The sequence below is a fragment of the Fukomys damarensis genome, unplaced genomic scaffold (assembly GCF_012274545.1).
Source record: "Fukomys damarensis isolate Sample0158 unplaced genomic scaffold, DMR_v1.0_HiC HiC_scaffold_5, whole genome shotgun sequence".
In the NCBI taxonomy this organism is placed as follows: domain Eukaryota; kingdom Metazoa; phylum Chordata; class Mammalia; order Rodentia; family Bathyergidae; genus Fukomys; species Fukomys damarensis.
In genome coordinates, this window is record NW_022900917.1 from 76,417,056 (window position 1) to 76,443,085 (window position 26,030).

Here is a 26,030-nt window from a genome sequence, read left to right on the forward strand (position 1 = left end):
GAGAAAATGAAAAAATGGAAATAAAGTGTTTGTAAATGGGGAGGGGAGGAGGGGGTGAAGGGAGGGCAGGGACAAGGGGGAAAAAATGAGAACCAAGACCTGTCATGTCAAGGTACAGGATCCCAGTAATGAATGTAACTGTATTGTATACCTAGATTGTACCAATAAACTCAATTTAAAAAGGAGGGCCAAAAGAAAGAAAGGAGTAAAGGAAGGAAGGAAGGAGAGAAAAATGAAATCAATATCCCTATAATAATAATAATAACAATAATAGCTCCCACTATTCAGTCCTTTCTTTTTCACTATATACTTCCTGCTACTGTCTCACTGAATACTCAGTCTACAATCCTAAACATGACTAAAGAAGACACTGCTGCTACCATTTATGAGATGATCTTAGTGAACTTGCAGTTGGGTATTGCTTCAGTCAACTTGAGGTCTCAGTCCTGGCCAATTTGATTGAATACCTTTTAGTAGAGAAGTCTCCTGCAAAGCTGTGCCCAGATTCCTGCCCACACATACTGTGAGGCGATCAATATGTGAAATATTGTGACCCAGATCAAACAATTCATGGAGAGAAGCCAAATATTTCACTCAGATCTCTATAGTCTCAGGCCTGACTCTTTCCCACACTCATGTTGCCTGAACTGAAGTCCCCATCTAGTGACACATCCCAGAGTTTAGTCTTCACCTCCTTAAGTCACTTGACACCCACTAAGAACCACAGCTTCTTGGGACAGGCTCTTACGTCTGGACCCACAGGACCTTTTGCAAAGTTCCTGTCCTCTACATTCATTGCATACTTCCTGTAAACAGGGCTCATTTTCAGTGTGACTCTAGTAACCAAGAAAATAAATTAGATCCCAGAATCTCTTTCACTCTGGATAATAGCTCAGTCCAGGAAATCATTAATGCAGTAAATCAAACTCATGACTGTTGACACTATGAAAGCATGTTGTTTACCTTCCTTTGATATAGCTGAGTATCAATTAGCTCAGTGATATTTACATAAATATCTCGATCTGGAGGGCAGAATTGTCCATCTGCTTCTGGAAAGATTTAATTAGGTCCATGTTGCTAGGGAAGAAGAAATTAATCCTTTTCAACATTAACCTTTTCAATTAATATGTGTTTTGCAATATACTGTGTAATGTGCCTTGTTATGTAAATTGGGCAAACAGGAACTGTTCAGGCTCGGGACTGGTGTTTTTTAAACTGGTAGTCCCAATCTTGGCTCCGTGAATATAAAGACTGTGTATTATTCATCCATTGTCATTTTTCTGATATCTAGCAAAGTGCCAGCCACACAATGGATGTCAAATGAATGAATTAGCAAAACCAGAATCCCTAGGTAGCAGTTGTATTATGATCTCACAGTTCACCATTCCAGCTCTAACAAGAAGAAATCTTGTTAAATCTAAAGGAATTATAAAAGTGGTCTTGAGACCAAACATGGTTTCTTCCTCTTATCTATGCTCTCGCCTGAACAGGAGCTCCTGCTTCCAGATTGCTTATTCTTGAGCCCTGGGAATGAGATAAGTTCACCGAAGACTCCCACATTGTTCAGTTAAACTTTCCAAGGAGTAACTAATCAAGGCAAAGGTCAACTAAATTCGACAGAATCTTCCTCATCTCTCCTTTGCCTGTGGCCAGGTATTTCTCACCTCTGAGAAGCTTTCCAGAAGGGCTAACTGTTCTAACATGAAGTCCTAAAATCTTCACTCAACCCAAGGTTGGGAAAATAATCATGGTGATAAAAACCACCAGTGAAATGCCCACTGTGGCCCAGGTACTGCCATGGATTCTTCATATATAAATCCCTAAGTTTACAACAACCTGGAATTTAGGCATCAATCTATGTTTTCTAAGTTAAAAAAAAAGAAAAGAAAGACTCATGGAGGAAGTGACCCGCTAAAAGCCATATAGAAAGTAGGGTTGAACCTGGAATTTTAAATTCAGATCTCTCAGTCTTAAAATCGTTCTTACTTTGCCATTAGAACATAGTGAGTGCCCCAGGGTCTTTGCCAAAGCAAAACATTAGTGATGAGCAGAGTATCGGGTCTTCTTCACTTACAAGTGTGTAAAACCAACTGACTGGGTCAAAAAAAAAAAAAGCTCAGAATAGCTGGTCTCAATATATGTAATTGCATGTTACTACTTTACTAGAATTCAACCCTCCATAAATTGATTGACAACACTTGAACAAATAGAGCACAGATTGACCAACATTTTTATAAGGAACCAGAGAGGAAATACTTTTGGCTTTCCAGGCCATACTATTTCTGCCACAAGTTTTCAACTCAACTGTTGTAGAGAACAGATATAGGTAAGGTGTAACGAATAGGTATAGCTATGATATAATGAAATTTTACTTACAGTGGGGTGAGATGGATTTGTCTCATTGATTTGCTGACCTCTGAAATAGGAAAGGTGGACTTAAGGTTTTTTACTACCCTATTAAGAATGCAACTTAATTCCTCACATTAGTGCTTTATAATAGATCTGAGTTAAATTCACTGGAATGACAATGAAACTGAGGTCCTGGAAGACAAAATATTAGGGCCCAAGGTTCCACAGCTCTCAACTCTGCATCTCTATCCCTGAGCACAATGGGTGTTCAGTTTGCCAAGCCAGACTGTTATTGTTTGTTTGTTTCCTTTAACTAAAATGTCTTTAAATTGAAATCATGCCAGAATACATAGTTTTTCAAGGACTCTCAACTCCCCAATACCCAGTATTCTGCCCTCTCACTCCAGAGCCACCTGCCATGGGGAAGGCAGGAAATAGGTGGGAAAGTGCTGCACAAGATGTCTGCTGACCAATTTCTGTAAGAAAGCAACTGGAAGTGACAGCTCTAGACAGAAACAGCCCTGGTGATGCTGCCTTGTGCACAGCCTTGCACAGAGCAAGTGATCAATAATAATTCCATGCTGAATGATGTAAGTGGATGAGAGAACTTGATGTAACAATACCAGTTGTGCCAAATGGTTGAGGTGGATTATTAGACAAAAACTGGGGCTTTCAGCCCTTCAGCTCCCAATTTGCTGCTTATTAAGCAGATAAGTTTAGAGAAGTTGCTGAACATTGATGAACTACAATTGCCTCATCTGTATAAATGCTAGTACTGCTGGTACTATAATAGTAATGCTAGCACTGTAATATACTGACTCACCAAATATGTTGACAAGATAGGACTGGATCTATTGTCAAACTCATCCTAAAAAACCTGAATTCTGAAAGATTCAATAAAATTACACCAACACTGGAATGATAAGAATGAAAAAATAATTAACATATACCAAAATTAAGACTAAAGCATTGTAATAACAAATAATGACAGTTTGATTTACTAGGGGATTATCAGATATTTTAATTTTTTGTCTGTTTTTATGGAGTTCTATTAAAGTAGCTCAATGCTAGTTACATAAATAAAAAAGTACAAAGAAAATTTTCAATAAACTGACATTTAAAAATCAATGGTATTTAAAGGGGGAAAAATGTCTCACCATGCTCTAAAAACTGTGAAATTACTTTTATTAACTGGAGCATTTGGGAAATTACTACTTTCTTAAATTGATTAAAGAGTTTTATTAATTAGGTTTTCTTGGAAATCTCTCATGAATTTCTGCTTATGGACCATCCAACAAGTTACTTAAATGACTTCCTTTTCTTCTCCCGCACCGTGTTTATGATTGATTTTCATTCAACAGTGGAGCCACGGAGTAACTGGGCCATTCAGAAGAAAGACCATTGATCATTTTTATGAGTTATGTTTGTCCCACCAGACAGGCCCCACCAGAACCTCCCAGAATAGTGCAGATAGACATTCTTAGGGCACTAGTCATCCATGTGTTACTCCAAACACTCAGGCAATTCACCGACTAAATAAGCAGCAGGCATTCAGTTTTCTGCGAGTTCTTTTGCTTTGTAAAATTTCTTTTTCTCACAAAAGAGATTTAGAGAAGTGTTGTATGCCATTCACCTTCAGCTCCAAAGCTTGTTCTCAAAAGGAGTGGAGAGAGCAGTGTTAGGTTTGCATTTAGCAGTGTCATTTATTAACATGTGACCTTGGTAAAATTATCTCATGTCAGTATGTTCAATTATGTTAATTGTCCTATCAACCATAGATTGCTCATACTTTTACTCTTTCCAGAACCACAGACTGAGTACCTACTAGATTCCAGACATTCTAAGGGTTGTTTGTGACCCAAACAGAAAAGATATAGAATCTGCTCCAGTGGAGAAGAAAGACATATGAAAATCAAAGTAGATGGTTAATTCCTGGAAGAAAGAAAAGGAAGCAGAGGATGGTAAGGAAGGAGCAATGATACTGTCACCCCGAAAAGCCCAGTAGATTGGGGAAAAGTCCTGTAGCACATCAGGGCTGGAGCTCAAACAGGTGGGTTGGGATAGGAAACACATGATACATGGGAGCCTTGATGGTAAACAACAGCACGGAGTATTGAGAGTTCAATGTATAAACTAATAAAAAGTAATTGTGAACACCACTGGGCTCTTGATTAGGTATTCCACAGAAAAATTTCAAATTCCTCTTAGCTTCCTTGGTTCATGCTTCTATAGCAACATCCCTTAGATTGGATAAATCATTAAGGACACTTAATGTAAGCTCACTTACATTCTGGCAAGTTGGAAGACCCAAGATCAAGGCATCATTCCCTTAGGCGTCTTGTGAGGGCTGCTCATTTTCCAAGATGGGGCCTCAGTACATCCTCATGTTGCAGAGATCGGGGAAGCAAAAGGGACAAATAATGTCCTTATATGGCAGAAGAGAGGAGAGGGCAAAACTTACAAGTCAAGCATTGATAATGGCCCTTATTCCATCCAAGAAGTATGTTCCCTCATGGTTTAATCACCCCCTAACAGCCCCACCTATCAGGACCATCACATTGGCAGCTAAGCTTGAAGGCATGAATTTGGGGTGCATATTTAGACCACAGAATCCCTGTATATATTTGCTACAACTTTGTAAGGTAGATACTATTACTATCCCCTTTTCTCAGTGCAATACAGAGGCTTGGGGTAGGCGGGTTTAAGACCTTTCCAAAGTCATACAAGACGTCATCAAGCCAGGACTCTGTTCTGTCTGATGCCAGAATCTCTGCAGTTCTTAACCACTAGACTCCCCTGCTTAGCTGGGGATATTTGTTTCATTGTGTGGTCATTGAGGAGCCTTTGACAGACAGACCAAAGCCTGAGCCCCAGGATCCCCCCACCCCCAGTTGATATTTGCCTCCTTAGTCGCTTCTCCTCATTGTGGGCTGGCCTAATTACTTTTCCCTGACCAAAGAATATAGCAAAAGTAATGGACTGTCTCTTTCAAAATTTAAAATTGTGACTTTCCTTTAGCTACTAAGCTGTCTTGCTTGCTGACTTTGTTCAAGTAAAATATCATGATATGTCCAAAAAAACCAAAGGCAGTTTTCAGCTAACAGCAAGGAGCAGATCTCTCAGTCAACAGGCTTTCCAAGAGCTGAATGCTGACAGTAATTTTAGGGAGCTGGATCTGAATTCTTCTCCAGAGAAGTTTACACTGGAGCCCCCTGCCCTGGTCAATCTGATTACATTCTTGCAAGATATCCTGAAGCAAAAGATTCCTGATGAACAGGGCCCAGATTTCTGGCCCATATAAACTGTGAGAAAACACATATGCATTATTTAAGTCCAAAAGCTCATGGTAGTTCTTATCATATAAGTGCATAGACCCTTTGAAGGTCTTAAGCATAGGAACACTCAAGAACAGCATTTCATAAAATCAGTTTTGCCAATGGAGTGGAGAACAGATTACAGAAAGCCAAAGAGGAAAAATTGGCTAAGAAACTGCTTCAAGGCAAGACATGACTGTGATCTAAATTATGGGAGTGACAGACGAACTGAAGGAAGTTTCACCAAATACTGGAGGTAGATTCAGCAGGGCATTAAGTCTGACTTGATACGTGAAGCACAAGGAAAGGGTACCGAGTCTGAACACAAAGGCCACTGCACTGGTCTCACGCAGAGCTTTAGGCCTTTCTAGTCTCAGCAGCCATTCATTGCATCAGCCTGACCTCATGCCATGTGGGCCTTGGGACATACACTACAACCAAAAGATGATGCATTCAACCTCTATGTGGGACAAGAGAATTTCTTAGACCTGTTAGGTACCAAATGCTAAAAGCTTCACTGAGAGGAAATTTGACACTCTTTGGAGCCCTGATAAGAAAATTATTGCCTTAGAAATTCAGCTTATATGCCTGGTATTGCAAGTTCTTGGGACATGGAGACTCTGTCTCCCTCATTGTGGCCTCCCTGGGACCCACAGCAGAGGGTCCACAGGCTAGCAGCCCATTGGTGTGCAGTTTGCTGATAAGATAGACTTTCAGTCCCTTAAAGAGTTTGAGGTGTGCCACATGTCACTTGTTTGATTTCACTTAAAAATCCTTAGAGTTTCAAACAGACATGTTGAAAATTTATGCTTTCATTTAAATGAATGAGACTACTCTTTTTTCAAGAATAATATGTGGGCTGCCTGACAAGTAATTCCGTGGCCATATGGAAGACTTGAGTTGATACTGAGAAGTGCTAAAAGGGATATATATGGAGGCGGGCTACGACAAAATTGGAAAGGAAGGGAAGCAAGCCTTAGCAACTCTCACTTCCCTCCCCCACCTCCTGCCCTTCTCCCATGAGGCCCCACAACTCCGGGCATAGGTTCCATGCCCACCCCCAAGTCATGTAAATGTTTGGGAGGTTGAAGATATGCTCTCTCACAAATATATTTTGCCTTACAAAGGACTGGAAGAAAAAAGTTTTTATTTTGCAAGAATCCACCACAAATAGGAGCATTTCAGGCCTAGGGATTCCAGACAGGAAAGGTGGTCAGAAATAAAATAATCTGTCCAGAACTCAGAAATTGCAAGATATTAGTCAACTACATCTGTCCCTAAGGACAACCCTAGACATCAACAACTCCATGAATTACTCACGTTTGGAGCATTGTGACCAATGTCAGGAACCATGCTTGGCACTGAAGTAGCAGCAATGAGAACACCATAATTCTAAAACAAGAAGTACAGGGGAATCATGTCCAACAACCAGACATCCAAGCAGCTGGGGAAAGGAAAGGATAGCTGGGTAAGACACTCCCTAAGCTACCTGTGATTGACCTGGGGCTAAGGAGACCAGAGAAGGACCCTCAGCTCTGAGAGGGTGTACCAGATGACACTGAGTTTAACTTGGGCACCAGGGAGCACAGAAATAGGAGAAGATCTGCAAAAGCAACATGGTCCCTGTGACTGCAACCTAGAAAAACAAGGGATGAAAGAGAAGATGTGCAGGTACATTTAAAGGAACACATATTTTTCCCTGTAGTTGGTTCATTGGGAGGAAAATGTAAAGGTCTCCTTATGACGGTCCAGACAGGGAATGAGACTCAGTAGTTAATTTCTACTATCTTAAAAACAGACCACTGTGGCTCAGATGCAGCTCTGCTCCTCACAAACTATGGACCCTGAGGAATTTCCTTTGCCCTTCTTTGCTTTGTTTTCTCACCTTTAAGGTGGAGATTATAAATACATTAAGCTACCACACCGAAGTGTGTGACATTGTTAGTCCCCATTATGATTACAAACGTGAACTGCTGAGACACTGGGTTTTGTTTGTTTGATCTATATCTGGCAAACTTGCATGTATTCAATGCATTTTATGTATGTAATTATTCAGCCCTCCAGTCCAATTTAGCAAATAGCAGGCAAGAAAGACAAATCTTGGAGTTTTAACATCCGTACTACAGGGGATGGTGGAGGTAGACACAAAGCAGGCTAGAGGTGATCAGAAATGCTTTTATCTGAGCCCAGTTTGCGGGGTGTCCTGACAATCCATGGGTTGTCCTGTTAATGAGACCTGAGATGACAGAGTACAGAGAACAGGTATAGAGAGAGGCTAGGAAGGCATCATAGGAGAGCATCAGCTCAGATTTACCCAACCACAACACCATCCCATAACACCAGAACCAAGCCAGTGACATATTTTGACTAAGGAGGCCAAGAGAAGGACGCACAGCACTGGGTTGCATTCTAAGAGGGGGGTGTGGAGGCAAGAACTGAGGCCCAAGACCAGTTAGAAGATTACTGCTCTAACCCACGCAGGAAATGACAGCAGCCTGCACAAAAGCATGTCAATGAATGATTTGTGTCAGTGATGTGTGTAAACTGTATGAAGCTTTGGTTTGTTGGTGGCATTATTTGTTATTTTTTCTCTTATGCCAGCACAATTGTAAGGTCGAAGAATCATGACCAGAACATGAGTTGACGGGCAAAACCATCATTATCCACAGTCCCTCTGCCCAGGATACCCTTGTGAACTGCAATTAATGGGAACTCCCTCCAACGAGGTAGACAAGAGAGCAAAAGAGGGGAGGAATGAACAGTTATTGAGCATCTGCTGTTTTCCAGGTTCTGTGTCTGGTGGTTCACTATTTTAAAGCTTCCACCAGGGATTTAGCTCAGTGGAGTGCAAGGCCCCAAGTTCGATCTCCAGTACCCAAAAAAAAAAAAAAAAAAAAAAAAAAAAAAAATTTTAAATTTTTTTTGTAAAAACACTTTCTCTGAAAACACAATCAATTCAGGTTTATTATGAAGATTTATTTCATCCCAGTCAAGATGAATTCAAACCTGTTTCACAGGTGCAGTGAGTGTGAAGAAACAGAACTTACTGTCATCTGATTTTGTAACATCTCATCATCTCTCAGTATTGGATGCAGATTGGAGAAATGGAAGACTTGAAAGAGGTTATTCCCAGGATACAAATGAAGAAACTGAGCCTCAGAGACATTAAGCAACTTGCATGGGATAAGCAGTTACCAACTAGCAGAATCATAATTTGAACCTATGCCTCTATCAGTTCCCAAACTGTGCTGTCCAGTACAGCAGCCACCACCACTGCTGGTTCCTGAGCCCTTGAAAAGATAAGGACAGAATATGCACTGGGTTTCAAAGACTCAGTGTGAAAGCAGGATGGTAAAAGGTATCAGTAATTTTTATATTCATTATAAATTGACTTGAATTTTTTTTTGGAGACAGGGTCTCACTATGTAGTTCAGACTGCTCTGGAATTCACTGTGCAGCCCAGGCTGGTCTCAAACTCGCAGCCATCCTCATGCTTCAGCCTCCCAAGTGCTGGGATTACAGACATGTGCCACCATGCCCAGCCCTTGAAAATATTTTTGACATATTAGGTTAAATAAAATGCATTAATAAAATTAATATTGCTTTTGCTTTTTACTATTTTTTAACCTGGTAACAAAGAAGTAAAAGTTGCAATATGTAGTACTATTTTTGTTCCTTTTGTGTTTCCCTTGGGCAGCTGCTAAGAAATTATATGAATGTGACATGGCAAACAAGTAAAGGCTGTGTTCTTTCTCCTCCTGCCCACAGTGTGATGCCTCCCTAGACTCTCTGCTCCTGGGGCATTGAAATGACAGCATGGAAATGTCAGCATAGAAATGACAGGATGTAGGGACCAAATGTGGGACCTGAACTGTGATTCCCCAAAGGACAGGGGTGCTTTTGTCTAGAGGCAGCCCTCTTACTCAACAGCCTGATTTTCTCTAGAATATCAGAGGAGGATTTGCTGATATTTAAGCCAAAATTAACACAAAGCACAGAATGGCTACTCTGTACCACCTCATTCTTACCTTCCTCTTCCCCCACGGTCATAAAAAGAACTACCATGAGCATTCCCGGAATCAAGTTTAAGAAGAGGGGCAAAGGTTAATCCTTCCGCACTCCCTCCAGGAACTATATTCTATACTCAGAATGATAATATAAATGGGAAATATGAACAATAATTAGTTGTTATTTAATGAAATAAGAGGGGAGGAGTACTAAGATTAAATGCTGCAGCCCACGTCCCCTTATGGTTGTTTTACAGAGGTGACGACATTGAATCATTGAGCAGCTCATGAGGGCTTTTCACCCCTAAGCTGCATGTAGGTGAAACTTGAGGTGCACTCAGGTGAAGAACTTGCTGTGGGCCACACTGATGATATGGGGTGGACACAGACTTTGAGCCGGGCCCTCAGCTCTCGAAGCTACATGCCCGATCGCGACACAGAGGAAAAAGCAAAGCAGAAAAAGGAGGATGAAGAGCTAGCCATGTGGGACACTTACTACATGGTGGTCCCATGCCAGGCAGGGCACATCAGGACTCTCAACTAATCCTAAGACCCATCCATCACAAGGTAATGTGTGCTTAACTGAGTAGGGCAGACCCGTGCTAACACTGAAGTGCCTTTATCGTTCCCCCTCTCCTGTTGGAGTAACAGGTACAGGAAGGATGAGTAATTCACCAAGGTTTTCCAGCTTCTAAACCTGAATTCTTAACCACCGAGGGTGGGGATGGAGGTGGGCAGTGGAGGAGGAGAGGAGGAGGAGGAGAATGCAGGGAAATGCAACCCACAGTGTCTGTCTTGCCTCCCATATATGTGGAAAATTCCTCAAGGCCAAGAAAAATGCCTTATATTCCTAACTGCTCCTCCCTGGCTCCTAGTACCAGGCTGAGCACACAGTAGGCCCTCAGATCTGCTTACTGAACTGTAAGGCACAAAATTGTCCCCTCTGCCCATGTTGGCTTTTGTGCATGAGCATCCTGGAAGATGAAGCCGATAATCATTTGCTCCAAATAATATGCAAGTCTCTTTAACATATCCCCCTTGAGATTCTCCAGTGATTCTAGCCCATGGGATATTTTAAAACCTAGATTTATTATTTTCCTGCATATGCCTAGAAGATTCTTAGAGTTCTGTCTTCTCTCTTATTACCTTCACACATCCTCCCACCTAGTTTACAAAGACAGCATAACTTGGGGTCACTTTCGCAGGCTGGCCCTGTTAAAGACAGCCACACATTGTAAGAATGGCAGTGTGCTGGTGACTGGCAGCCTTGGTGTCCTAGGTCAGAGGACACAGTGGGGACCGCAAAGGGAAGAAGAGAAGGAGCAGGCTCTCTGTTTATAGTAGTCACACTTTCAAAGTGCCATTGAAGAGGGACTTCTTTCCATTGAGAAAATGGCATAAAATTTATGTGACAAAGCAAATTGCACTTGGAGGATCTTTTATGTTTCCTGATGCAGATCTACAATGAATGCTTAGCAAACTGAAGGACAGCGATGTCATTTTATTACAAGAAACTGACATTGTGGCACTTAGACTATTTGTTAGAGATTAACAAGAAATAAAATAGATTCTCATTTTGTTCTTTCTCTTTTTTCTTTTTGTTTTGATCCTAGGTCAAGGGGGATGGTTTTTTCTGGAGAGATCATGTGATAAGCAGAAGCAATCCTAGAAGGATTGGAGGAAGCTCTTGGTAAGAAGGGTGCAGCAAGAATAACCAGTAGTATCCACAGGACAAGAGACAGCTGGCAGTAAAAAAAGAAAAATGGCCTTTTAGCAGCAACCAATGTAATTACTAAGTCAGACCCAGATGCTGTTCCAGTTACTATTGCTGTATGGCAATGACCCCATATTTCTGGGTTTTGGGTGGGTTTTTTTTCCTTTTTATCATGATTTTGGGGGTCAAGAATTCAAGTTGCAATCATCTGGGCTGTACTTTCTCAGTCACTCATCTGGCTGCAGTCAGATCCAGAGCATCAGCCACGTTCAAGGCCTGACTGGACTGCAGTATCCACAGTGGGTTACTTGCATGGTGACCATTGGTGTGACAGGCAGCTGGGCTGGGCTGTGGACCAAAGCGTCTACACCCAGCATCTTCAGGAGGCCATGCCTCTCACATGGCACCTCCATTCCCCAAGACTGGCAGCCGGAGAAAACAAAGCAGAAGCTACATGACCCCCAGTATCTACCTGCATTCATATTCGTGCCTCAGGATCTGCTTCCGGAAGAAGCTAATCTACTACTGCCATGAACCACAAATGAGAAGACTGAGATTAAAGGGGGAAAGGAGACTGAGCTCCACAGATGGAACCAAGAGGGAGTAAAACACTATGAGTGATACTATTGGGCCAATTAGTGAAATTTAGTGAGGCTGAAAGAAGGAAAGTAGTGTTGTATCAGTTTTACGTTCCCAGAATTTTACTATATTGTGTTAATATAAGACATCCTTAGACTTAAGCCATGAATGGTGAGGTATTCAGAGGTAAAAGGCCATGAAATCGGCACCTCAATCCAAAATGATTTACAAATAATGCAAAGAATAGAAGATTTTTAGTGTGACAAAACACTAACAATTACTGAACATAGGTGAGCATTGTACGGACACCAATTATGAGCTATGATAAAAATGTACAGTGAATATATGGATGTTGTAAAACATTTATTGCCGAACAAAACACATTGCTATTATTATCTGTCAAAATACTCCCCTCACTTCAAACACATTTACCCCACCACTCTTGCCCTTTTCTGAAACAGTTATGGAAGCCCTCTTCAGTGGCAGTGTCAGGACTGCCTCATTGTCCTGAACCTATTCCAAACATTTACCTCTCGTAGTCATTTTGACTTTGAGGAAGAGCCAGAAGTCCCACAGTGTCAGATGCAATCAATAAAATGGATGAGGACTCCCCATGATGTTGTTATAAAGTTGCCTTCCCTGTTAGATAGCACTTGATTAGCACGTGATTGAGGCAGTCACTGTATTTTTATCACACCTCATAAAGACCCTCCTGAAACTCCCAGACCTTCTTCAGAAAGTTGAGAGGGGAGGGTATTTTGAGTTGATTCATAGCAATGTGTCTTTTACCAGAACAATGTTTTTATCAAACATTTACCATATGTCTCAATCAGCTTTGAATTCTTGCCATTGTTTGGATTGTTTGAAATTTTTTTTAACTGGGACTCGAACTCAGGCCCTTGTGCTTGTAAGGCAGGCACCAGAACCACTGAGCTAAACCCCCAGCCCTTGTTTGAAATTCTCTTTAAAAGTTACAAATCAACAGAACAATAAAAACTTATGTATGATCAATGTAATAGAAATTAAAAGTGAAGGGACATGTACCAAAAAGAAGAGTTAGATTATTTTTTGCAGCTATGAATTTCCTACCAGGCAACAAACACAAATGGAAGGGTTAGCACATGCTGAAGAGATGTCAAATATTTCTCAAATTTTTTAAAAAATAGGAAGATATCAGGCTTCTGATAAGTTATTAAGACAAATCAGAAAACAAACTAACATCCTGCAATGATGGCAGACGATGTAAATACACGCTCTGCTTTGATGGCCATGACCTCATACCTAGGGCTGGTAGTTTTGCCTTGATTGTGAGCTGCAGTTAATTTCACAGCATTGTCACTTTGCCTCACCTCTGAAGATATTATTTCTCTAGGCTGAGGAAGACCAGGTGATTTGCCCAAGATCTCACAGCTGAAAAATTGCAGAGCCACAATTCAAACCTGGGCCTGTTTACATCAAAATAGTTCCTCTTTTTCCTCCTTCAGTGCTGTATCCCCATCTTCAATAAAGAGACAGATATATCGCAAGCCCGTGTGTAATTTTTCAAAAGTCTAACCTTTGACATGAAGGCAAGCAATCATAAGATGAACCGCAGCGACCTGCAAGAGCGGATGTACAGTGAGGGGCAGACCTGTCTCCTCAGGCAAAGGGAGTAGACTGTTAGGAAATGCCCAGTGTGAATAGCAATCGTGAATTCACATTTCCCTGCTTAAGGGACAGTAGAGCTCATGCAGTGGCTGAGGTGCTCTCTGTGCAGGAATTGCCCATGTGTCTCAGAGGGAGGCCACTAGTTTGAGTCAAAACTGCTGCCTCAAAAGCCAATCTGAATTCAATTTTGAATCACTGCAGATTCAATCTATTATTTTATAAAACTCAGAGAAACTTTTTCAATTGACTTACTGATTCATATTGATGAGGAAACAGAGCTGGAGTTGGGGAAGGAAGCCTTGGCTGGAGCAGCAGACCAATTAGCAGAGGATGCAAGGACAGAGCCATCAAACAAGCCAGTGCCAATCCCCTGGGAAGATCTCCTGGCAGGCCAAGATTCAATTTTTCTTTATTTTTTAAAAATCATGTTCTTCCCCTTTTATTGAACTAAAAGTGCTCTGACAAGCTTGGAAATGTTAATAGACCATCTGAAAGGGCTGGCACCAGAGGCAGCTGGAAATACAAAGTAGGTTTCAGTGCTCTTGACTTCTTTTTTCTCCCAGTGAAGTTGATGTGTTTCAAAAGGGCAGCCTTAGGAATGGGCTTCTGTGGCCTTGATGCGGCTACTAATGCAAGAGGGACTCCTGGCAAGTTTGGCCCTACTAAGGGATCCACTAAATGGACAGTAGGAGTCAAGAGACCAAGAGGGACTTGGATAGAATTGGTGTTTCTGAACCAAGCCAGGAAAATAGAGACTAAAACGCTGAGAATAGAGGGCATCTTCACACAGAGCCTACCAACTTAGAAAAAAGCCAGCATGCGAGGGTTTATAGGAATGAACTTATCTTGTCATATGGGGTAGTAGGGTATAAAGCTGAAAGAAAGAAGAGCATCCCAGAGTTTTCTATGTGGAGTAAAGACATAAACACACATATGTATGTACAGTGTATGCATTATGTGCATGTGTGTTTGTCTACCTGTGTGTAATACGCATGTGCGTATTTTTATGTATGTCCTGAAAATTGTGTGCGTATCTTACTGTGTGTGTGTACGAGCTAACTGTGTGGCTTCTGTATTTGTGTGAATGCATGTATACAATACATAGATATTAGTGCATACTGTGTGTACAGCTTTATGGAGGGGAACATGTGTACGTGATTTATGCATTTACGCATGTGTCTATTGTGTTTAGCTGCTTATGTATGAATATGTGTGCATACAGGTATGAGTGTGTGTTTGTATGGCTCACATGTGCCTATATGAACCCGGTCCTAAGACTGCCATATGTGTGCAGAGTAACATATATACAATACATGCATACTGTTCATAAAGTACATGCACACAAAGTACACAGATAAATATATATACACAATAACATACCCGACATAGATAGAAGATAGATCGATCATTAGATAGGCGGACAGATCTCCACACATCACCCTCCTGCTGCTTTTCTCCTCTAGCCCTGAGCTCTCAGTTGGAGACTGGGCCTCAGGCCCTGCTAGAGCTGTATACCAGTTTTCTTTCTCTTCCCACTTGTGCTAAGCAAGGTAAAAATGTATTTTTATATGAGAAAGAAGTCCCACGTGGAAAATAATTCTGAAATCCTCACAGTTGGCTCTGATTTGTATACCTGGCCATGAAGAAGCCTGAGACTGACTCCCAGGTTACCACTACCGGGCACCCCCCGAGGAAGTGAGCCTTGTCCACGGAGCTCAGTATGGATGCTGGCCCATGGCAGGCAATCCTGGTACCAAGCCCAGCCACAAGCCTTTGTGTTCAGAATGTGGGATTGTGCTTGGAAGGATGATAAATTTTACAGAGCAAGCATCAAATCAACGTGTGATTTGGCTCCATCAGATATGCCAACATGATGGATGTTTGCTCATCGGTGGAGTCAAGATTCGATCTGCCAGTCCAGCAGTGCAATCAAAACATTACCTATTCTGAGTCCTAGGACCTGATGAGAAACTTAGCAGGGGGCTGTTTTTATTATTGGTATTGTTATTATTTTCTCAAGGGAGCTCTATGTCTATTGAATTATAACTGATTTCTCTTGCAGTTTATTGCAATTTGCTGCTTTGCTCCTCATGTCAAAAAACCAATATAATTTTCAGCCAAAAAAATAAGGCACTACATTATGATAATGGCATCAGTGTTTCATCCATCAGTGGGAACTGAATGCATTACTTAACACATTTCAGAGGAATTCAAGATGAGTTTGAAAAGTTGCCCTTCTGGAAAGTATGTTCTTAAATCTTTGGATGATCATCTCAGTTTGGAAAAAGCCTGGCAGCCTGACCTCCTGGAGCCAAGGAAATCTTTTTCGAGAGTGACCTGGACTGTCTCACACATACCAATAGGCCAGGATAGGGATAATTAGAATCAGCTGGAAAGAAGTTTACTATCTGGACAATGGCTGCCCCAAAGCCCACAGTCACTGGCTTCCAAGAGCCATCTGTCTCAAATTGGTTGGCTAGAGGTCTGGCAGAGATAATGAATCTAAGGTCATAGGGTCAAGTTCCTGTATACCTGAGCCAATTAGCTTTTGGAGCGTGGAGGGGAACTAGCAGTCCATTCTTCTGGATCTTCTCCAGCCCTGTTGGCTTTCTGTGCCTACAGCATTTGTTGCCAAGAAGAAAACTGGCAAGAGTGGGTGGGTTATAGTTTCATCCAATTTCAAAATCTTTGATTGAGCCACTGTTTGAAAATGCTATGCCCTTTCAATGAAGTGAAGTTAAGAGAGGGAGGGGGAGAGAGAGAAAGAGAGAGAGAGAGAGAGAGAGAGAGAGAGAGAGAGAATGAGAGAGGGACCTCATTGCTGTCCTCACAGTCAAGTAATAGAATCCCAGAGGCAAACAGGAAATTTCAGTGAGAGCTGTAATAAAGGCAGAAGCAGAATGCTATGAAAACAGAAGTAAAAGAGAGAGAGAGAGAGAGAGAGAGAGAGAGAGAGAATGAGAGAGGGACCTCATTGCTGTCCTCACAGTCAAGTAATAGAATCCCAGAGGCAAACAGGAAATTTCAGTGAGAGCTGTAATAAAGGCAGAAGCAGAATGCTATGAAAACAGAAGTAGGGGAGACGGTGTCTCAGAGTAAGAAGGACCTGTGGAAGGCTGCAAGGATCAGGTGACTCTCCAAAATAATTATTATTTCACCAAATATAAACCAGCAGGGGGTTTCTATCATAAACATGTTCACCTCTGCAGGCTATACAGCCTGTCATGGAGTCGGTAAACTCTGTCCTGGTAATAGGAGAGCAGCACTGACAATCATAAAGAAAGGGATACAGCTGTCTTCCAACACACCCTTTCTTACACAGAGCAGGCAGCAAGCTGGATGTAGCTCAAGAGTCGTAGTCTGAGGAGCCTCGCTTTAAGTTATGGACTGAAGAGCAAGCAGGTCATTGTCACTGGAAAGAACATGGATACGACAGAAGGAATAGGATCCAAGGAAGGAAAGGAGCCCAGCAAGGATTTCAGCCAGTTACTAATGTGAGCTCCAAGAGCTTGATGCCATTGGAATCAGGTAGAAAAACACATCTCAGAAGCATCTCAGCCACAGAGAAGGGAAATGAGGTGTTTACAATCCGCGTACCTCCAACAGCACTAGGGGGCTGTCCCCCTGGGGAGAGGGAGTGTGATTCCCTGGGGATTCCAGTCCACCAGATGCTCGGACAGACTGAGGCATCTTGCTATTGATACGCATAGCACTGCTGGCCACCGGCACTCAGCTGGAGCAGGGAGCTGGCAGAGGGGCCCACCAGAGCTGCAGGGAGGGCCAGCAGTGGCCATGACAGGACACTTCCTCACCGCCCGGATCATCTGTGCTTCACCCTAAGTTGGCTGAATCGTCAAACTAACTCTTGAGAAGAGAAACTGCAACATCTTGAAGGAAGACAATCAGTGGAACGCTGGACAAGATACAACCTACTACTGCAGCTGAATCCAAGACCATAATTGCTATCCAGCAACCCCCTTTCTGTCCGTTCCAGATTTCTCTCACCCTCAGCCAGGGCTTTTGCTGATCTAGGTCAGGGTAACGTCACTTTAATGTTTCTTTAACCCTGCATATGCATTACTTTCATGACAATCATCTTACAGAATAATATGCCGATACTAGAAAAGAAGACCTTAGCACAGAATAGGCACTCAGAATTGTACTCACATGTGGAATGAATGTAATGGGCTCACTTCACAACAGACTAGAACTCTCCCTCTATTTTCTGAAGCCCATCTTCTTCCTGATGTGTGTGCTAGTTTATTATTCCGGCTGAAGCCAGCGGTTGGCCCATCAGAAAGCGTTCATTAGTGTGAATTCTGCCAGTGCTTCACGAGTAGATACTATGGTGCCCCACGAATAAAGCCACAGCACTGCTGACTGACCAAGTGCAGTGCCACAGAGATGCTCCTGAGTCCAAAGCAATTTCCTCCTCCTGGGATTATCTGTTCTTCTCATCTGCTGCCACACAGAGCCCGGTTCTAAGGGAAGGGACACTTTTTGCCCAGGCCTTACTGATGCTCCAGAACTCTAGGGCTCTTCCAAACAGCATATTTTCAGGCTTGTTTCATTTTCTGCCTTTGACTCAACAGGCAGGAAAGGAAATCAAGAGAATAATGCCCCACCCCGTATCCCAGATAAAGCCAAAGGAAGGCCATGCCAGCCAAGTTAATGTCAATCTCTTTTGCAGATTGGAGTACCCTGGGGTCTACTAAGCTGCTGCGGCTCAGGTGCAGCTGCTGGTCAAGGCAGCTTTTCCTGGCTCCCCAAACTGGACAAGAAGCAGCAGAACATCAGAAATGAATCAAGCCTGCAGAAGGAGAGGAAGGTATTTTTCTGTCTCCACCCCTCCTCCCAGCCCAACAAGGGAGCTTTGGGGAAAACTCACAGCCAAGAGATCAGTGAGCAGAACTGGATCTCACTTAGAAGGCTTCCAAAGTTCAAAAAGAGAACAGGCTACAGCACATCTGGTGTGTAGCAGCACCGAGCCTGGGTTGTGGCCTGGCTCTGCCATCTGCTAAATAAGTAACCTGGGAAACTGGCACCACTTGGTGGCCTCAGTGTCCTCTTTGGTAAGAAGTAACCAGGCATACCTGCCTCAACTGTCACCAAGATACTTGGCAGAGACTCAAAACTGATATCATGGAAATTATTTTTTTTCATAAACTTTAAATTTGCCATCTGTTAAGGTGAGTCTAGATGATGATTCCAAGAAAGAACCATGTTCAGAAGTCTCAGATTTTAATCCTGATTCCATCTCTGATCACACTTCAAAATATGGACCTTCAAGTTCTACTGGGGAAACTGAGAAACAAATTCCTCTGGAAGGCTGAGACAGGAGGCTCTCGAATTCAAGCCCAGTTTAAACAACTTGGCAACTTAGTAAGACCCTTTCTCAGAATAAAAAGGGCTAGGGGGCTGGGGATTTAGCTCAGTGGTGCCACCGCCTGCATTGTAAGCTCAGTACCAAAGTAAGCTTGATCCCCAGTACCAAAAAAAAAAGCAGGGTGGCTAGGGATGGAATTCACTGCAAAGGCTCTGAGTTCAGTTCACAGTAGCCAGGAGGGCAGGAGAAAGGAAGAGCAGAAAGAGAAAAGGGAGGAAAGAAGGAAGGAAGGAAGGAAAGAAGGGAGGGAGGGAGGGAGGGAGGGAGAGGGAAGAAAGAGGGAGGAAGAGAGGGAGAAAAGAAAGAAGGGAGGAAGAAAGGAGAGAAAAGAGAGGAAGGAAGGAAGAGTAAAGAGAAAGAAAGAAAGAAAGAAAGAAAGAAAGAAAGAAAGAAAGAAAGAAAGAAAGAAAGAGAAAGAAAGAAATTCCTTCTGCAGAGGCCTGCCATGGAGTTCTCATGGCCTCAGTTGGAGTTGCTTGTGTCCTAAGCAGGCAGGTAGAACTCAGAAAGCACAAATCACAAAAGTGTGCTGCCTGAATGAATGAACACTGCAAGGCAGGTAAGGAAACAGTAATAATGATGACAGTGGTAATGATGGTTTTTGCTAAGCTAGGCTCGTCACATGTATTATCGTATTTTATCCTCACAATACCTGTGTGAATACTTCTTTTACCAGCCTGATTTTTCAAATAAGGCAGGCAAGTCTTAAAGGGGTTAAGTAACACATCCAAGGGGAACCAAGCAGTCTGCAGGAAAGCTGGAATTCAAAACCACATACCTGCATCCTACAGACCATGCACCGTGGGGTACACAGGCATCTCCACCTCGGCACCATTATCCTGTGGGCAGAGCACACAGCTTCACTCACGCACCCCTGACAGTGGCTGTGTGCAAGCCCTTCACCTCTACTGGCCTCCCAACCTTGGGGCTTCTGTCATCCCCATTCTAAGAGAAGAGGTTTACTTGTTTTAATTTTATCTGTGCATATAGATGTGTGTATGTTTTAAAATTTGTGTTCCTATCTCACTCTAAAATACTTTTAATGAAAATTTTTAAGGAGTTAACACAGTCTATATGTTCTGCTACCCCCAAACTTGCCAAAGGGGTAAAAATATCACAGTGAATGACTTTTGTAATATTCAGAAGAAATTATGTCATGAGTCTTGCTGACTGGTCTACAGAATTCCCTTGGAGAATGAACACTTGCATCAGCTTAGGTGTCCTCTGATTGCTTTTTGTTTTCTGCAGTAGTGAGGACTGGACCCAGGGCCTTTGCACTGACCTATGTCCCCAACTTCCCTACCCACCTTTTTTTTTAGGACAGTGCTCTGCTAAGTCCTTGAGTTGCCCAGACAGAGTTCAAGCATGCAGTCCTCCTTCCAAATCCGCTTGGAGTGCTGGGATTACAGGTGCTCACCACTGTATCACCCCTACCTTATGCATCCCATATTTCATGTTTTCCATGCACAATCTCATTTAAATCTTACCAGCAGAAAGTCCAATTCATTTTCAATTTTGTACTTGAAGAAACTGCTTTTTAGAGACATCAATCAGCTTGATCACCCTCAGGGCAGCAGCCACAACAAGAACCCCAGCCACTATGGCTGACACTTAACTACTGGGCTGAATACCCACCATCAACCTGTTCAGGAAGGAAGAGCTTGCTCATCTCTGACATCTGATCTGAGACAGAAACTGCAAGGGGCAGGCAGCCTGTAAATGGCCCATAGTCACCCTGGCTCCAGGAAAAAGTGTACAGAGGAAGAGCCCCTAGGAAATGGGTTCCTTGGGCCACAGTATTCATCCCAGGAGAAGACTCCAAAGACTTTGTCCGCTGCACCTTGGGCTGTGCCAAGCTCTATCATTAGCCTAAGCCCCATGAGACAAAACGCTCCTACATAATAAGCATATTTATTTCTTACAGACAGGTAGCAAGGGAAGCTGAGCCAAGCCTCGAGGCTCAGAAAAGCTGCCCAGGGTGATAGTCTCCTAACACACGTGCCATTCTCACTAAAGCAGAGGAACTCTGGAAAGCCGCTCACCCTGGGATTTACACCCTGTGGACATGGGACCTTCTGAGCTAAAGCACTGAAGGACGTCTTATTTCTAGAGGGGACCGGAATGGAGCCAAGCTGTTCTGGACAGTTTCTCCTTATCATAGGATGCTGCATTTTCAGAACAGTGAGAACCACAAATGAGATAGAAAAACTAGTCTGTCCAAGGCCACCCAAAACACTGCTGTCCACCATGATAGCGAGGGTACAGTAGGAAAAGCCTAGACTTGCAGTTCAGAGAAACACAGGCTCGAATCCCAGCCTGCCCACCTGGGAGCACCATGACCATGGGTAATGACAATGCCCTTGCCTTTAATTTCTCATTGGTTCAAATAAAATCCTTAAAATTTTTAAAAGTATCCTTTCAGTTCTCTAAGGATCAATTGAATCCACACATGTAGAGTATATTTCAGGGGGCTGAGGGTATAGCTCAGAAGTAGTGCACTTGCCTACTTGCCTAGCATGCACAAGGCCCTGGATTCCATCCAGCAACTCAAAAAAACCAAAAACGAATATAGCGCATTTCACACAAGAAGCCCCCAGACCATGTTGGCCTTAGTTATCCCAGTCTAGACATCACTGATGTTCAACTGAATCATTCCCTGCTGTGTCCACTGTCCCGTGCCCTGGAGGACATGAAAAGCATCCCTGGCCTCTACTCACTAGATGATAGTTGAGAATGTCAGTAATGACAGTACCCACCAATCACGATAATCAAACATATTCCAGACAATGTAACTGCCTCCTGGAATTGGGCAAAACCACCCCCAGGCAGGAAATCACCAGTTCAGGTGGAAATCCACCCCAGCCTTCAGAGATGGTCCTTAAGTTAAAGTTTGCAATCTTCCCAAGACCAAGGCCCCCAGCCAGCAAGTCATACTCATCCTTGGTGTTCTCCATAGTTGGATGTGTGTGTGTGTGTGTGTGTGTGTGTGTGTGTGTGTGTGTGAGAGAGAGAGAGAGAGAGAGAGAGAGAGAGAGAGAGCTTTGCTGGAGCACACTTCTACTTTCAATCAAATGCAAATCCAGGTGCCTCTGACAGTATTGCATGGGTGCAAAGGCCCGAATTGCTTGGCTTTACATAACGGAAACTGTACCAGGGAGAGGCCACTGAACCCATCAGAAGCCCCTAAAAGTAGAGCTGAGATCTCTGCAAGTGAGAGTAGAAATCTTACCAATTGATGAGAGCCTCAGCCCTTCAGTTGGAGGTTCCAGCCTGCTCAGCAGGGTTCCTTTCTGACTTTCTACCCCATAGATTTTGCACTTGCTTATCCAGCCCCCTCAAATGCATAAACCGATTCCTTGTAATAAAGGCCCATCTTGATATATGTAATATATCAAAACACATGTTTATATGTGTGTATATATGTATATGTTATATGTGTAAATATCTGTATGTGTGCTTAAGTGTGTGTAGATGTGTGCATATTGTATCAGTTCTCCTTCTCCAGCTGAGCCAGGAATGATACACAGATGAACCTCATTCTCACGGAGTAAGAGGCAGCTCTTCAGTGCTCAAATTCAAGCTGTCATTCCCATGGGAACCTCAGTACCTTTTTCATCTGAAAGCCAGAAAGGTATGGATTCCACCACCAGGCCCCCACATGATTATATGCTGGTTGATTAACCTCTGTGATCTTTTATCAACTCACCTATTGACCTCAAGGGTTGTAAGAATTCAGTGAAAAAAATACATGTACAGTGGTGCCTAAAATATGGCAGTCTAGATCCATTACACACAATTAGATCTTTGAAATATTTTAGTAACTTCTCAAAACTGTAAATTATAAAATACAAGGTATAAATGCACTTCTTTGGGGAGAAATATTAGCATGTTCTAGTTTCCTTTGATATTTACTGATGTTCTTTTTAAATCATGTTTGAGTCATGTTATAAAACATACAGAAATTGAAGGTACCATAGAAATGCTACATAGAGAAGAAGGACCTGGTCAAAAGAGGTCATAGTAGTGTCACATGAAACATGAGGGTCCAAGCATTTGACTTGGGGAATGAATCATTAATGAACTTTTTCATCTCTTGGGGTTGGCAGCCTTGATGATGTCCCTTATCAATTATAGATCTGTATGTTTGTGTATAAACAATGTCTCTGTGGCTGTGTAATGGCAAGAAAGGTGGATATTATTCTGTGACTCAGTGAGGCATATGGTGGGGTTGAATGTGGGCTACAGGAGAATAAGTTGTACAGTGTGCAGGATGCAGTAACTGCTGGGAAATGGGCAGGGGCTTATTCAGGCTTAGGTGGCTGTGCCAGTGTCCAAACCACAGCAGAAAAATGAGGCAAAGATGATGTTTTAAGGAAAAAAATAACAACATATTTGATTTACACTGGTGCAGGTATCTATGGGAAAGACCCAGGAAAAATTTGAACAAAAAGGATGCAACGTGCAGAGCACCCTGGGCTGGCCTCGAGAGTACACTGGTTATACTTGTGGCATGAATTTTAACCGTGCTTTTGCCTGCTGCCTTTGCTCTGGGTTGGAAACACCTGTAGGAAAGAGGTCCCATCTCCCACTCCAGGCCTAGCAGACACGCACACTCCCCACCAGTCATTGAATCCTGCAGCATACAGTTGGGTCCCCAGCAAGAACTCAGGTTCAGGCATAGACCAGCACTTAGAGTGAGCCTCAGAGGCTGGGAGGCCAGAACACTGGCAGTGTGCTGCTTCAGGCCAAGCGTGAGTGCAGAGCTGAGATGTGCACCAGGGAGACCCACACATGTAAGCAGTGCCTGCAATTACAGCTGACCCTCGTTATTCATGGGCTCCGGATTTAGCGTTCTCCTACTTGCTGAAATGTATTCATAGCCCCACATCGGTACTTAACAGACCTTTGGGTCATCTGCAGACACACAGAGATTTGCAAAACAAGTGAGACACTCAGGGTGTAGCAAGGCCAGCTCTGCTGCTCATCCAGGCTCTCATTCGTGCCGTAGACAAGTGTCCCTTTCACACCCGACTCAGTGCCACGTTTTTCTCATGTGGGGCTCTTTTGAGGGGAGGTGACTCACCTTGAAGCACAGTGCTGTCCAGTGTTCCCAAGCTCAAACAGGCAGTACTGGGCCTGATGGGCTGGAGGAGCTTCGTTCGGGCATGAGTTATAGCACTGCTAGCCATGAGTTCAATGCCAGCAAATCCACAATCTATAGTAAACAAGGTGTCTTCAAACAGAACACACATAAACAAGGTTATCTATTGATCAGGTGATGAAATTTTAACCAGAGGCTTCCAAGAAACTAAGCCAATTACGTCCCTTCACAGTAATAGTTCCACATTTGCTAGTTCAGCATTCACAGTGGTGAATGATGGGAAATGATTACGTTTTGTTACCTGGGACGATGTTGTATGAAACAGCTATGAACCAGACAGAAACTTCTACAGGACAGCATCTCACTAAGACATTTTCTCTTCCTGTCTCAGACTTGCCACACAGCACCCCCCTCCCCCCGCTCTGAGGGGCCATGGTCTCCAAGAATTCACAAAGTCTGATGTCTGGCAGCCAGGACAGGGAGATGAAGCAGCAAAGTATACCCCGAAGGTAATGATTAGGAAAAGCAGAATTGGACTTTTATATCTCTTCGGTGAAAAAAGACAGCACACCAGCAGTGGCATGACCACTGTCTTTGCCTCTCTGGGATTATTATACAGCTTGATCTTAGCAACTGTCTGGAGAGAGGCAGCCGCAAAGGAACAAAGCAGCTTCTGCTGAAGCCACATTTTGTAACCATATCAAGGCAAAGGGCCACTACCAACCCTGGAGCAGAAAGCAGCCCCCCAGACCCTATGATTTGGGGTGACTTTTTAGAAAAAAAAATCATTCTCACCCCCACACAAACATTCCAGGTCCTCTCGGTGCTTTTGCTGAAGACAATTTAGTAACATCAGGAGCCAGATCTGTCTTTTTTATGATCTTATAAATAACAACCATTCAGGGATGGCCTCAGCTGCTACTCTCTCCAAATATTAAATTAGCTTCTGTGGGAGAAAGTAAATGTAAAAGACATGCCTTATTGCATCTATAAAAACAGGCAAGATGGACAGCAGGATCTGCTCAACCTGAGACTTCAGAGGTGGAGAAGGTAAGCAGGCTGTTCTGCAGAAAGACTCCATTGCACAGTCAAATCCCCTGCCCAACATTCTTTCACAAGACTGTCATACTTCTGTAACAGCTCATGGACCATGGCTCTTATTATTTTCTTCTTGGGCAACCACTGAACAGCAGCGGTTCCAAAGAGGTCTTGTGAACCGCAGGCTCAATGTCTCTCAGCCTTAGGCTCCCAAACTGCTGCATCTGAGTTGCTTGGAACAAAAATCCAGTTTGCAGGGCTCAGCTCTTTTGGAAGCAGTCCATGGTGCTTCATCAGGACTCCCTGCCTGAAAATCTGAAAGGTGCAGGAATAAACCCTGAGACTCCTGGCCTGAAGGAAGGAGCCCTGATGCTTTCATTCATGCATTCATTAATTTCCATGTTCACTGATGTGGTAAGTAGATATCGGGCACCAACTGTGTTCTTGGCACTGTGCTCTAGAGAAACAGCCAGAAACAAAGCACCACTTGGGAAGGCCATCCCCATCCAGTGCATGGGCTATTGATCGGGAGAGTTAATGGTTCATTTAAAACACACACAGGACACCCAGCCCAGTCTCCAATGCTCAGGGAAATCTTCTGAGGAAGTGAGAGTGAGGCCAGGAGAATGAATGGATGGGTGGACCCAGCAACAGAGAGAGGCCACACATGGCCATTGCAGGCAAGAGTGCAAGGGAGACTGGCACATTCTCGCTGCTTTGCCAGATTGGTCCATAGACTACAACAGGGACAGAGGTGAAACACAAGAACAAAGTTAAGAGGAGCCAGATTAAGCAGACTAAAATCCTGACACCCTCATGTAGGAACAGATCTCCAAAATTCCCTGTCCTGGCCTTCTCTGGGGTCTAGCAGGTACCCTGCAGCTGGTGCACAGGG